At 39.1% G+C, this 15,744-nt stretch overlaps 1 protein-coding gene across 2 annotated transcripts in view; it reads right to left on the reverse strand.

Moving 5' to 3' along the window:
• GABRA3 (gamma-aminobutyric acid type A receptor subunit alpha3) overlaps positions 1-15,402 on the reverse strand; it is a 249,225-nt gene extending 233,823 nt beyond the window's left edge. For both annotated transcript variants that reach the window (XM_006168034.2, XM_006168033.2), the window contains exon 1: positions 15,217-15,402. The gene's annotated coding sequence lies outside the window, so the exon portion shown is untranslated. The remainder of the gene's footprint in view (positions 1-15,216) is intronic.
• Between the last annotated feature and the right edge of the window lie 342 nt (positions 15,403-15,744).

Here is a 15,744-nt window from a genome sequence, read left to right on the forward strand (position 1 = left end):
TGTTGATGATGACATGTATAGTATTCTCAACTGGATTGGTCTGAGAAGTATTTCATGATGGGCAAAGTATTTTTTCCAATGTAATATAGAGAAGATTATGAAAAAAAAAAAAAAAACAGGAAGCCAGCAGGCAGCATGGTGGTTAAGACACCAGATTCCCCCATGGCTAACCATGATTCGATTCCCAGACCTGGCAACTTTCTTTCTCTCTCTCTCTCTCTCTCTCTCTCTCTCTCTCTCTCTCTCTCTTTCTCTTTTGTGTCTGCAGTCTTTTTTTATTTTTTATTATCATAAACATGACCTGTAGAAAATTTTAAAAAGGTAATAATGATGATGGGTAAAATTAAATTAAATAAAAATTCTTTTTTAAAAATAAAACTCTGATGAAAGAAATCCAAAAAAGATGTAAATAAATGGAGAGATATTCCATGTTCATGGATAGGAGACTTGTTATTCTTGGATAAGAAGATTCAATATTGTTAGAATTAGTTTTTCTCAACTGGTTTATAGATTCTCTGAAATTTAATTAAACTGACCTAAAGTGGCCTCTGTATTGGTGTAATAAAAGCAGCTCTGTATATACTGAACTGCAACATAGCTTGATGTGCAAGAAAGTTGTAACCTAACCTAAAAGTATACCCTGGTAAGCAAGCAATGGAACCTCAGAAAATCAGAGGCTGAAAGCTGCCAAAACATGACCATGTCAGGCAGATGCTAACTGAAGCCAACCAGATTTTCTGTATGTCACTTCCTTTTCTCTGGCTATAAATATAACACATGTTCTGTGGAATGAAGTATTCAGAATCATTTTCAGTCTGGACTGCTAACAGATTCTAGTGTTGTAATTAAAGACAATTAATACAAGGAAAAACTAAATTTGTTCCAATGTTGTCTTCTAACAGTTTAATGCAACTTGAACCAAAATCCTACCAAGTTATTCTGTGGATTCTGAAGCATGTATGGAAAGGCAAATATCCAGAACAGTCAATACAAATGCTGAAGAAGAAGGAAGAGGAAGAAGAGGAGAAGCAAGAAGGGAGCAGGGGGAAAGAGAAGAAAGTTGGAGGACTGACACTATAGAATTCAGGAATCACTATAAAGCTCCAGTAAATAAAACAATGTGGTACTGCTCAAAGAACTGACAAAAAGATCAATGGAACAGTATAGAAATCCCAGAAATAGATCTCCATATATTATAGTCAATTGTTCTTTGTCAAAGGAGCAAAGGAAGTGCAATGAAGAAAGGATAATCTTTTCAGCAAATGGTGCTGGAAGAGCTAGACATTCATATGCAAAATAATAATAATAATCTAGAGATAATGCCTTATATCTTTCAGAAAAGTTGACTCAAAATGAATTATAGATAGCAAAATGCAAAACTATAAAACTCTTAGAAGAAACAAGGGAAAAAAGTATAATCTATGGAATAAAAAAATTGATAAATTAGACTTAATTAAATTTTAAAATATTTGTTCTGTCAAAGACACTGCTAAGAGAATGAAACTATATACCATAGACTGGGAGAAAATATTTACAAAATGCATATTAGATACAGGAAGTATACCTAAACTATACAAAGAACTTTTACAACTCAATGATAAGAATGAACATGTTTTCCTTGTTTTGTCCAGTTATAAAATGGGTAAAAGAATTAAACACTGTAGCATGAAGATAGATGGTGAATAGGCATATGACAAGATGATCAACTCATATGTCACTAGGGAACTGAAACTTTCAACAATGAAATGGCACTAGATATCTATTAGAATGACTAAAATCCAAAATGCTGACAACACCAAAAGTTAGCAAAAATGTAGAGCAACAGGAAAAATGAGAGCAACAGGAATGCCCATTCATGGGTGATGGGAATGCAAAGTGAATGACCAACTTTGAAAGAAGCCATTTCCTGCAAAGCTAAACATAATTTACTGTATGATCCAGCAATTTTACCTCTTGGTATTTACCCAAATGAGCTGAAAACTTATATCCACAAAAATCTGCATGCAAATGTTTACAGCATCTATAGTCATAACTGCTAAAACTTGGGAGCAATCAAAATAAACTACTATAGTCAAACGGATTTAAAAAAAAAACCTATGATACAATCATACAGTGGATTATTATTCAGTAATAAAAGGAAATGATCTAGGGTACTAGATAAAAAAGATTCAATATTTTTAGGAAAAACAAGTACCACACTCTTATTTACTGTAGCTTTACAGTGGCACAGCAGTAAAACACAGTGCTCTATAAGGCTGACCCACATGGGCAGGTTCTGAGTTCACCATTGAGGACATCCCTGAGTATGTCAGGTGCACATGTGCACCTAGAGCTAGGGGGATTATGGCATCAGGACCCAACTGAGGGTGTGCTCTCCCTCTCTCTCTCAATATATTTATAAATAATTTATTCCAAATAAATAAATAAATTTGAAAAGAATAAATGATCTATAAAGCAAAAAAAAGACATAGAGAAACCTTAAATGCAAATTGTTCAGTGAGAGAAGTCATTCTGAGCCAACTATGTACTATAAGATTCCAACTATATTGGGACCAGCAGTTGGTGTAATGGCTATGTCTCTGGACTCCCATGTAGTTGACCGCGGTTCGAGTCCCGGACCTGGTGGCTTAAACTCACACTGAGCACGTGTGCATGCATACCCAAGATCCCGAGAGGAGAATGAAGGAGAGGGGATTGCAGTGTGGCTGTCTCCCTGGGGGATGATTTCTTGCTTTCTGTCTCTCTGTCTTAAGCAAAACCTCTCAAAAAAAAAAAAAGATTCCAACTATATGACAGTCTGGAAAAGGCAAAACTATAAAGATAGTACAGAGATCTGGTTGCCAGGTTTCAGGAAGGAGAGAGGGTTAAATAGGTAGAACATGGAAGATTTTTAAGGCAGTGGAACTATTCTATAATATGGCATAATATGGTACATGACATTATATATTTCTCAAAGCCCATAGAAAAGCAGAAGGCAGAGTAGCTCAAATTCATATTATAGACTTCGGTTCATAATAATATACCAATACCAATTCATCAACTATAACAAATTAACCACATTCTACAAAAAGTTAGTAACAGTGGAAACAGGGAGGGGAGAGTAACTGTGGGTAACTCTCTGTACTTTCTGTCCAGATTTTTTGTAAAATTAAACTATTCTAAAATAAAGTTTATTAAATTTTTAAAGACTGAAAATACTAAGTGCTGGTGGGGATATTGAACAACTGATACTCTTATACAATGCTGGCAAGAATGCAAATTAGTACCATCACTGTGGAGAATAGTTTGGCAGTTTATTACAAAATTAGACATTAGACTTCACATATAACCCCAAAATTTTCATCCCAGATATTTACCTAAAATAAATTAAAATACATGTACAAACAAAAACGTGTGCAAGAACATTTATAACAGCAAATATGACATCATTATTTATAAAAACCAAAAAGTGTAAACAACTCAAATGCCTGTCAACCGGTGTATGAATAAATTACTCGGCAATAATAAAGAACTACTGATATATGCCACATAGATAAATCTTTACTTTTTTAGTTTTTGCTATAGAGTGTGTGCACCCACTGGAAAGAGACAGAGAGAGAGAAAGCAAGAAAGAGAAAGTGAGAAATAATTCCCCAAGGAGGATGGCCATGTTGCAATCCCTTTTCCTCCATTCTCCTCTCAAAAATTTTGGGGAATGCATGTATACATGTCGGATATGATTCTCAAGCTACTGGTTCCAAGATTTGAACCACACAGTTGGCCATGTGGGAGCCAGCCACCCTAACCTCCATGCCACCTACAGGTCCCATGAATGAATCTTAAAAGCATGTGCTAAGTAAAAGAAGTGAGACACAAAAGTCTACATATTATATGATTCCATTTATGTGTTATCATAAAAGCAGCAAAACTTTGAGGACAGAAAACAGATCAATAGTAGTCTGGGGTTTTAGGTGGAGAAAAAAGACAACTTCAAAAGTGTATTAAGGGGGACCAGCAGTTAGCGTAATGGTTATGTCGCTGGACTCCCATGTAGTCAATCGCGGTTCGAGTCCTGGACCTGGTGGCTTAAACTCACACCGGGCTCATGTGGGTGTGTGCCCAAGATCCCGAGAGGAGAAAGGAGGAGAAGGGATTGCGGCGTGGCCATCCCCTCTGGGGGGTGATTTCTTGCTTTCTGTCTCTCTGTCTCTCTCTGTCTATCTGGCGAGTGCACATGCCCTATAGCAAAATCTCTCTCAAAAAAAAAAATAAAATAAAAGGGTATTAAGGGAATCTTGGGACCAGCAGTTCATGTAATGGCTATGTTGCTGGACTTCCATGTAGTCAACTGCGGTTCTAGTCCTGGACCCAGTGGCTTAAACTCACGCTGGGCACGTGTGCGTGCGTGTCCAAGATCCCGAGAGGAGAATGGAGGAGAAGGGATTGCGACGTGGCCATCCCCACTGGGGGGTGATTTCTCACTTTCTGTCTCTCTGTCTTTCTTTGACTTTTTGGCAAGAGCCCTGTAGCAAAAACCTCTCCAAAAAAAACCAAAAAGGTATTAAGAGAATCGAAATTTTCTACATTATTATTGCCATGGCAGTGGTGTTTAAAAGATCATAAGCATTTGTCACAACTTGAACTGTACATTTACCAAAAAAAGTAAATTTTTGTTTATGCAAAAAATGTTAAAATGAAAGATGCCTAGGAATAAGTCTAATATGTAAGTGTATTATTAATAAAAGTACAAGCCTTTATTAAGGGTTGTAAAAAAGTCTTGATTAAATACCAAGATATAACATTGTTCACGAATAGGAAGTCTATCAAAAATACTTCAGTTCTTCTCTAAATCATTCAACAAACTCAACATAATTATAAGAAAAACCAACATTATTTTCTTGGGATTTGACAATCTTTTTTTTTAATTGCCAGAGGGCACATGTGCTCTCTAAAGAGAGATAGAGAGAGAGGGTAAAAGAAAAAGCATCCTCCCCAACAGGATATGGTCAATCCCCTCTCCATTTCTCAATCCTTTTGGGTACACACACACACACACACACACACACACACACACACACACACACACAGAGTGTGTTTTTCAAGCTGTTGGGGCCAGGATTTGAACCATGGCTGACTATAAACTATCTGCCCCCTTAAACACTACGCTACAGGGCCAACCCAGAATTTGACAATCTGATTTTAAATTTAAGAGAGCAAAGGGACAAAAATAATAAAAATAATTAAGAAAGAACAAGAAAAGTGGTGTGGGTGTGTGCATGAGCAGAGAATGAACAATAACTTGACCTATGGTTATCAAGAGTCGTTACAAAGCATTCATAGGTAAAACAACAACAAGTACAGACAAACGGATTAAAGAAAGAGCCTAGAAATAGACCCAAAACCATATACAAATGAGGCAATATGGCTGAGTTTTCATTCGAACTATTTGTATATAAATGACATTAAAACAAATGGTATTTTAGATAGAAAAAAAAGATTCAGGACCAGCAAATGGCATAATGGTTACGTCACTGGACTCCTGTACAGCTGACCACAATTTGAGTCCTGGACCCAGTGGTTTGAAACTCATGCTGGGCCCATGTGTGTGCATGCCCAAAATCCCGAGAGGAGAATGGAGGAGCAGGGATTACAGCATGGTCATCCCCCTGGGGGGTGATTTTTCACTTTCTGTCTCTGTCTTTCTGGCAAGCACACATACTATATAGCAAAAATCTCTCTAAGAAAAAGATTCATATTCCACAGCACAAAAATAAAATCTAGATTGATTAAGAAATTAGGTGCAAAAATTAATTTAAAACCTTTTTGAAGAATATTTGGAGAATACTTTTTATGATCATGGGAATGTAAAGAATTTCTTAAACATGACACAAAAAACACAATTCATGAAGGAAAAGATTTATAAGTGTGACATCAAAATTTAAAACTTCTGGGAACCAGCAGTTAGCGTAATGGCTATGTCGCTGGACTCCCATGTAGTCGACCGCGGTTCGTGTCCCGGACCTGGTGGCTTAAAACTCACGCTGGGTGCGTGTGCGTGCGTGCCCAAGATCCCGAGAGGAGAATGGAGGAGAAGGGATTGCGGCATGACCATCCCCCCTGGGGGGTGATTTCTCGCTTTCTGTCTCTATGTCTCTCTCTGTCTGTCTGGCGAGCGCACGCGCCCTACAGTGAAAATCTCTCCAAAAAAAAAACAAAAAAATTTAAAACTTCTGTATGATAAAGGTCCCCATAAAAAGTTACAGAAAGCCAGTTCTGTAACTATGAGAAGCAGATAAATGCAATCTATGACTGACAAATAATTAGTACTCAGAAAATAAAGAGAATTCTTGCAAAATAATAAGAAAAAGCAATTGAATAGAAAATTAAGCAAATATGGGAGGTGCTGGGTACTATGTTTGGAGGAATGTGGAAAAGAATGAAGAAAGTCCAACTGTATACGTAATGTTTTATTTTTAAAAAACATTTCTAAAGCAAAAATGACAAAATACTAACACTTGTTCTTTCTGAATGGTGTACGTATATGGTTATTTATCCACTGTTGCGAGTGCTTCTCTAAGTTTCTTTCTATGTATTTTTAAAGCTCCAAAATAAGAAATGTGAAAAAAAAACAATAAAATAAACTTATAAACTATTAATTTATAATAGTAAGTTTGAGCCAAGTAAAGAAATAGAAGTTAAAATTTAAATAGTAATTTCCCTGTATACCAGTCATAGTCAATTGGCAAAAATAATGGCAGAAAGATCTCCTTCACAAAATTAAAAGCATAAAGTAAATATGCTACCGCTATTATACACTCTACACAGATAAAAAAGTTGAGGCGTACAGAGACCACATAGCTAGTAAGTAGAAGAGCTGAGGTAATAAAAATTATTTTAAACTACAATAATATTTAAAATTTGTAACTAGGACAAGGAGAAAAAGACTAAAAGAAATGGAAAATAAGAAATCCCAAAGAGAACCTACTATATATAACGATTTATATATATTAAGGAACAGCGAAAAAGAATGAATTATTTAACATTCGGTGTTGTGAAACAATTGTCAGGGAAAACAATTTAGAAAAATACCTCACACCACACAGCAAAATAAATTCCAGAGGGATTAAGCATAAACAATAAAAAGGAACACAAAATCCATTTAAGCATTTATCCAATTTTGAATGGAGAATGTTTTAAACATGAATTCAACAGAAGAAATTACAAATGAGAAGATAGATATAATTATATAAAATTAAGATTCTGTTCATAAAAGTTAATTTAAAATGCAAACTAGGAAAATGTTTTCCATACATTTGACAGAAAAAAGGCTTGATGTCTACTAAATGTATATTTTCACACAAATGAATAAGAAACAAATTTTTTAGAGAGATTTTTGCTATGGGGCACGTGCACTCACCAAAGAGACAGAGACAGAGATAGAAAGTGAGAAATCATCCCCCAAGAGGGATGCCCCCACCACAATCCCTTCTCCTCCATTCTCCTCTCAGGATTTTGGGCATGCACACACGCACATGCACCCAGCCTGAGTTGTAAGCCGCCAGGCCTGGGCCTCAAACTGTGATCAACTACATGGGAGTCCAGCGACATAGCCATTATGCCATCTGCTTGTCCCAAGAAACAAACTTTCAATAGAAAAATGTACAAAAGTCATGAAACCAGGTTCATAGTAAGGAAACAGAAGTGATTAAATATTCACATTCACTATAATAAAAGAAACATATACTGACATAGTAAGACACAATTTTGTCCCTGTAAGTTTGGCAAAGATTTTAAAAGAATGGCCAGCTCTGGCAAGAAAAATTGAGAATCAGGTATGGGAGGACAACTTCACATGTGTATCAAGATCATTTAAGAAGTTAATATCTTTACACCCAACAGTGCCTTCATAAAAACCCATCTTAATAATTGATTCAACACATTCGACATTCTGGCTAAGGATCTATAACATGTCAGACATTATTCTAGGTCGGAAGGCATACAATAATTGCCAAAATAGGGAAAAATCTTCATGCTTCATGCAAGGATCAAGACAATAAATAAGTAAAATATCTAGCCTATAAGGTGATGGTACACACCAAGGGGAAAAAGACAAAAACAAGAAAAGAGAAGAGTGCATGATGGGGGAAATGAATTTGCATTTTGACATAAGGTCAGTATATTGATAGAGCTTCCTGAAGTGGTATTTGAATAAAAGCCTGAAAAAAAAGTGAGTTTCAAAGAAACAATACTTTATGTATAAAGGTATACATAATAGGCCAATTCATAACTTAAAATTGAAAATCATTTAAATGACTGGTATGGAATCTGTCAAATAATTATGGTGTAAATGTGTGAAGACTGCTGAACACCGTTGGGGAAATCTCATAATATAATGCCAGTGGAAAATCCAGTTATAAAATAGTACATCTCAAGCATGATTCCAATTTCGTCAACATGGAAACACATCTGGAAGGAAATATAACTAGTTATCTCCGAACTACAGATTTAGAGATGATTTGTGTTAATATCTCTTCATTTTCCAAATGTCTCTAATGAGCTGTTTTATATTTATAACTTGGGGGGAAAAAAACCCTTAAAAGTAGATATTACAGTTGTCAGGTAAATTGGAAAATGTACAGAATTTTTTTAATGGAGGTGCTGGCCAGACATGCCTAGAGTACTGGGCCAGGTCTGAACAATATACATCGAGAGATACTGAAAACTGAAGTGTCTGCTGCAAAATATATGTCTTATGAGCTGGAGAGCTAGATACATACAGGCTGAAGAAACAAAATGAAAAGAAGAAACCATCTCTAAACATTGGAATGGCTATCACAGGGAAGGGAAATAGAAATTACTCAGCACTGCTGTTGCTCCAAGGAGCAAGACCAATAGGTTGGATTCAGAAGACAGACTGCAGGTCAGTATGAAGCATAACTGGCTAATAATCCCAGCTGTCTGTTATCAGGAGGTGTTAAACAACCTTTCCTGAGACAATTCACACTGAGAATACATGACCATATGTATTGGGCGATAAGTCTGCCATTAGTGATCACCACAGACCCTGCTGTTCCTGAGCTCTTCTTGTACTATTTCCAAAAGTTATTTTATGCTGTGATCACTTACATAATACCATCTCCATCCACCTCCCCTTCCCTTAAAAAAAATCTATGCAATACTTGTTCCTTTTAAGAAATAGTTTTTAGAGGAAAAAAACACCCTTTGATATACACATCCTGGAGATTGTTATTCTTCCTTCTGAGTTAGTGAGAAGACATACTATGTACAGATATTAATACTCTTAAAACCATACCTTAAGCATAAAATTGCTTTTCTATTTCTAATCAGTATTCCCTCACCATATATCTTCCCCCTAGGAAAAGACCTCCTGGACCATTACGTTTCAGAATATGAGATAATCACCTCACTTCTATTTCACGGTATCCTATACCATTTTATTCTCAGTGGCTTTAGCTTATTTCAAATTATCAGTAGTAAAAACACCACTTAATCGGGCCAGCAGTGGTATGGTGGTTAAGGCACTGGACTCCCACATGGCTGACCATGGTTTGAGTCCTGGACCCAGCAGCTTGAAAATTATTCCAGGTGCATGTGTATGTGTGCCCCAAATCCCAGGAAGAAAATGGAAGAGAAGGGATTGCAGCGTGGTCATTCCCACCCCCACCCTCACTTTCCCTCTCATTGTCTCTTTGTCTCTCTCTGGTGAGTGTACACACCCTATCACAAAAACCTTTTAAAAAATCACCTAACACACACCTTTACTGCAGATTTTAGAATATAACCAGTTCTTTCCTTAGCTCGCAGGACAGTCACAATCTCACCATCTCAAGAGTAGAACAAAGAAGAGGCTTTCCTGTGATCTCTTCAAAATCCTGTGAATACTTCCACCAAAGTTAGTAACCTTCAGAATTCTGTATAAAATCCTTAGTGTGACTTTAAAAAGTGACTTAAACTGAACTACCTTCACATGAGAATGCAGTATAGAGCAGAGCATGAACTATGGAACATTACAGTTTACATCTCTATTATGGTAGAATCTTCTTCATTTTACAGTTACAGAAAGTGAGACTCAAAGAATACAAGTGACTAGTCACAATAAACCAAGTTAATACCCACATCTAGAACTTAGATGAGGCGATCAAAAATTCTACTTTAAGAGGGATGTTTGATATCCTTTTCTTCCTAAATTTGCTTGTCAGATACCTCTTTGTGTAAACTTCTGAATGGAGATAGTTGGGGGACGTGGGAAGGGTGCTAGCTCATTGAGGGTCTCATTTAAGCTACCTGGTTTTTGAGTAAACTATGCTCACGTGGACATGAGCCTAAGAGGAACATTTACGCTTCCTTACTAGCAGCACTGTCATCTGCCATCTATAAAATGGATATGCATCACCCAAGTGAACTGCTAATAAGCACCAAGACAGCATCAGAGTGGGCAGGACTGTTAGAAACTGGGTGTCATTGATCAGTACTCAACTCTGCTACAAAATCCTATAATGGCAACCACACAATCCTTTTCTTTTTACTTTTTTTTTTTAGAGATTTTTGCTATAGAGCACGTGCAATTATTGGAGAGACAGACACAGAGACAGAAAGCAAGAAACCATCCCCCAGGGGGAATGGCCACATCATAATCCCTTCTCCTCTATCGTCCTCTCAGAATTTGGGGCGTACACACACACGTGCCTGGCATGAGCTTCAAGCCACCAGGACTGGGACTCAAACCAAAATCAACTACATGGGAGTCCAGTACCTTAACCACTATGTCACCTGCTGGCCTCAGCCATGCAATCCTTACAAAGCAGTACACTTTTTATCTACACATAAATCACAATTTATGAATATATGGTTTAATGGTTTATAGAATAATGTCTGTCTGTATTTGTTTAGACCATTAGTCACCTCACTTAAAACCCTGTAATCAGTTGTGTTTCTGGAGTAAATACCAAAATCCTTACAATGGACCACTTCAATCACACCAGTTTTTGTTCAGTTTCTCAAATTTGCTATGCTTCTCTTATCTTGGGGCCCTCGTACATGCTTTTTCTTCCATCTACAAAACTGCTTCACCACCTCCATAACCCTCCTCCAGCCCACTTCCATACACCTTGTACTCAGCCTCCATGTCATTTCCTCAAGAGAGCTTTGCTTAAACACCAAGCTAGGTCAGCTTCCTCTGTTGTACCTTCATAGTCTCACTCCACCCTCAAAACTTATCCTTCGTAGCATTTATCACTGATGAAATAACATGGTTATGGTCATGATATGGTTAATGGCCTCTCCCCCATCAAAGTATAAACTCCATACAAGTAGGGATCATATCTATTTTTCTCACCTTTGTATCCTCTGCACAATGCCTAACCAAATCATTGAACAAATTAATAATAATAAGTAAGACTTTGAACAATTGAATGACGAATGTCTTAGTTAAGGGTAAAGACATGGAATTTAGAGTATGCAAAATCTTTGCCTGGTTTCCTAAAATTCCTTCAAAATAAAGTTGAGATGCCAAGTGGCTCTCCAGAACAGTCAAGCTGGCCAGTTCACCATAAAAAATGTATAAAATGAGATGGATATTGCCTCTCCAATGCTGGAAGAAAGCCAAAATTATTTTTCTTTAATTAGTATATGGCCTCATAATTAACACCAAATGGTTTAGTCATTCATTTAACAAACATTTATTAAGCATCTATTCTGTGCCATACACTAAGTTAGTGGCTGATGGTAAAATAAACTACATTGATACAGCCCCTGTCTATCTGGAATATATAAATTTAAGAGTGAAAATTATAAAAGTTATAAGGAAACTAAGAGTTTAAGGGGGGGAAACAACTTTATAACAGTCACAGCACCTGAATAAAGCTACTTTGTGACAATAAGTTCTCCTCAAAGGAGGTATTTAACCTGAGGATGAAAGGTCATCTGACAGAGATAATTTCAAAATTATAGCTGAGCTAAACTAATTTGGGCCTCTCAGATTAGATAGGCAGGTAGCCTAAACCAGTGCTGCTCAAAGTGTGGTCCACAGATCACTGTCAGTCTGCAAACCTCTATCATCAGGCATTAACACTGCAGAAACTGAAAGGAAACACAAAAGACTAGAGCAATTTGAAAAAAAATTTTCTCAATTCTAATAGCAAAGAAATGGGCTTATATTTTGTGTGTCTCTTCTTTCATTTTATAGTTATTCAGAGTTAATGTCTGTGATGGACTGGGGGGAAAAAGCTGCTTCTTCCCCAGGAGAGTTTGCCAAGCACTGCACTAGAGCTTTCCTATCTGAAGTGTGGTCAGTGGAGCATGGGTTCCAGCATCACCTGGCAGCCTGTTAAAATGCGAAATCTTAGGCCGCACCCTAGGCTTCCTAAATCAAAATTAACATTTTAACAAAATCCCTAGGGGATATTTTTTTTTTTTGCACCTTAAGGTTTGAAAAGCACTGGCCTAGATGATTTCTGAATCCTTGTATAACCCTGAGATTTTATGATTTACTCCAGATAGAGAATTTCAGAGTTGAAAGACTTTTGTAGATAGAGTTCGCTTCATAATGTTACAGATGGGAAAACTGAGGTCTAGGAAGGGAGGTCATGAGTCCAAGATAACTGGCAAATTATCAGAGCAGGGAATAGAGCCCAAGTTTGCTAACACCCAGATCAGTGTCCATTCCACTCTTGCACACTGCATGCTCTCTGCTTTTCTACCCAATCTTACTCTGTACTATCCATCCCTTCAGTGCTGGCATATTTCTGAGACACTTTATGACATAAGATTCCACTCTCCTATCTTCCATATACTCTATGACCCTTGAATCACCATTATTTCAAATATCTCCTTTGTGATAATTGCCCTCACCCCTCAAATGTTTCCACATGCTTATTGTCTGGCTGTTATATAGATATTCTGGGGCTTCAGAAGGACTAGTACCAACAAGTTCCTGGTCTTCATGAGTACAAAAGAGACCTTTGTTCCCACCTGCAGTTAACAATAGGAAGCATGCTCTTCTAAGGAAGAGAACATACACTATCAGAGTTGCTTAGAAAGTTCAGTACCAACAGTTTGTGGCTGACAAACAAGTGGGACATTAGAGTCATCTTAATAAAAATCTAGTTTTCAGAATGAAGTAAATGACGAGCCTTCACTCTGTGGTCTTGTTATATCGAGACTTGTTGGGGCAGGGGGGAAATAATTGCTGTCCTCAACTAACTGAAAAAGTATTATTAAGAAAAACCACGTTTGTTCTGGATAGTCCCAAAGAATCAAATAACATAAGTTACAGGGAAACTGGCTTATGATGGGGATTACTTTTCTGATGATCAGAGTTGTTCAATAATACAAAGAGCCACTCATGAGCTGTCTTGTCACTGCAGGGAGTTCAAATGGCAATCAGTCAACATATTGGATGCTTGGGACAAATTCAAGAACTGAGTGAAGAAGTGAAGGCTTAATGACCTTTAGGGATTATTCCAGTTCCAAGGCTAATTTTAGTAGCCTAAAATTTTCAGTACAGAATGAGTCCAAGTTCTCAGGAAATAAGAGCAAGATCTATTCCTAAAAGGCATAGTTTGAAGCTGGATGCAGGAGGATGAAGCTATGACAGTGGAAAAGTGAAGTCTTTCCAGGCATCATTTTCAAGGGAAAAAAGTCTGGCCATGAAAAACCTTTCTTTGGGGCAGCCCCTCCAGGAAATCCAGATGAGGATAGGCTCCACCAAGGCCAGGTCCCTGTCTGACTCTAGTTCCTGGTACTTTACACCAAGGGCAGGCCACAGCTTTCCAAAAGATCTTGCCATTCCTGCACCTAATAGACAAAGGTGAAAAATCCTGCCCAAGAAGGCAATAGTGCTTAATGATTAAGACCATGGGTTCTGGAACCAGGTTGCCTGTGTCTTAATTCCCAATTGGGACATTTAATTGCTCTGAATTCTTGGACATGTTACTTAACTTCTCTATGCCTCAGTTTCCTCATCAGCAAACCAAAGGTAAAAATTGTGTCTGCTTCACAGCGTTGATGTAAGAATTCAATGAGGTCATTCAGACACATTAAACCTTTGTCCCAGGATCCAAACCATATTCAACACTCAAAAATGTTAGTCATTGGTGCCATAATTATTATCACTAACACAGCAGCATCTCTAACAAAAAAAATAACATCAATTAACCAGATCCTTTACCTTACCAGTTCAGAGGCACTACACTATGAGAGCTCCAGCCAGTCCTTGCAGAGCTCCAGGCAGCCAGAACCTGCTGACCCTCAACAAACCATACCATTCACACTGGGAATCCTGGCTCCACAGCCTGCTCTCTCAAAATCTAACAGCCTCCCCTCCCCCAGTCCTCTTGCCTGTGCTATGGGCAGCCACAGTCACAGGAGCAGCAAACTGGGAAGCCAGTTTCAGACACACCATCAGGTGTTCTCTCCCTCCCAAGGACACAGCTGGACCTAACATGATGATGCCTACCTACCAGGACGAGTAGTATACCTCAAACCCTGTCTAGCCTGTCAGCTCAACTACTGGCATTGGGGGTGGGCAGGCACAATGGGGCTTCCCTCAGGGAAGCAAGACAAGCCTCCCAAGTTTGTGGGGGAACTCAGGCCCAAACCCACAGTCTCCTAATGATGGGGAGAGGTCTCAACCTGCTTCAAAGGAAGCAGTAATTTACAACTTTCCACTCACTTGCATCTGGGGGAGGTAACGGAGACTGAGAAGGGGCTGCCTGGTATTCTCCTCTGTCTCATTTCCAGCAGCAAGAAGCAGCTGCAGAGAAAGAGTTAAAGGAGGGAGGCAGCTCCAGCCATTACCCTATCCCTGGTGCCTAGAGCTGTCTGGGGGGTCATGACAGTGCTGTCTGCTCTGGCTAGGGGCCACTCTGTGGCTTTCTGCAGCAGCTGCCCGGCCCCCCGAGCAATTTGCAAGGTCAATGCTGACCTGCTTCCAAAGAAGAACAAAACAATTCACTGACAATGAAGCAAATCGCGCATACACCACATCACAACCCCCCTTCCCCAAATCGGGTTTTGCCCCAGTGCCTCCCTGCCAGAAGCCGCCTCAGGGCTTCCACCAGCCCCACTGGGGAACCCAGGATAGCATCACAGCTGCAGAGCATGTCTCGCCTTCCCTGCCAGCCCAAGGAGACTCTCAGTACGGGGAAAGATGCTATCGCTAAAGGAGACCTGGGCTGGCTTGGGGGAGGGGGAATGAGGAACATCTCTGTTTCTTACCGAGTGCCAGTCACTTCCCGAAGCAGAGAGAAGGATGAATGAACTGAAACAAGTTGAAGGTTGAGCCCTGACAGAGCTCAGCTGCTTCTTTTTCTCTGGGTCTCTCTCCTGGTCTCTCCGTCTGTCCCTGGTTTGCTCGCTAGCTTGCGCGCGCTCACGCTCTCTCCCTCTCTCTCCCTCTCTCTCTCCCTCTCTCTCTCCCTCCCTCTCTTCCTCCCTCCCTCTTCTTCTCCCTCTCCCTCTCCCTCTCTCTCTCTCTCTCTCTCTCTCTCTCTCTCTGTCTCTCTCTCCCCCCCCCCCCCCCCCCCCCTCTCTCTCTCTCTCTCTCTCTCTTCTCTCTCTCTCTCTCCCTCCCCTCCTCCTCCCCTCCTCCCCTTCTCCCCTCCCCCTTTTCTGGCTTTGGGTTCACCACTGCCTGGTGCTGAGCACGCGGCTGTGCTGGGGCTCAGAATACAATGCTGCAAGGCTTTAGATCTGTGGTGGTTTTACGAAAGCCTAAAGTACTATTTTATTCTTTAAGGTATCCAG

The sequence above is a fragment of the Tupaia chinensis genome, unplaced genomic scaffold, assembly GCF_000334495.1.
Source record: "Tupaia chinensis unplaced genomic scaffold, TupChi_1.0 Scaffold145456_1, whole genome shotgun sequence".
Taxonomy (NCBI): domain Eukaryota; kingdom Metazoa; phylum Chordata; class Mammalia; order Scandentia; family Tupaiidae; genus Tupaia; species Tupaia belangeri.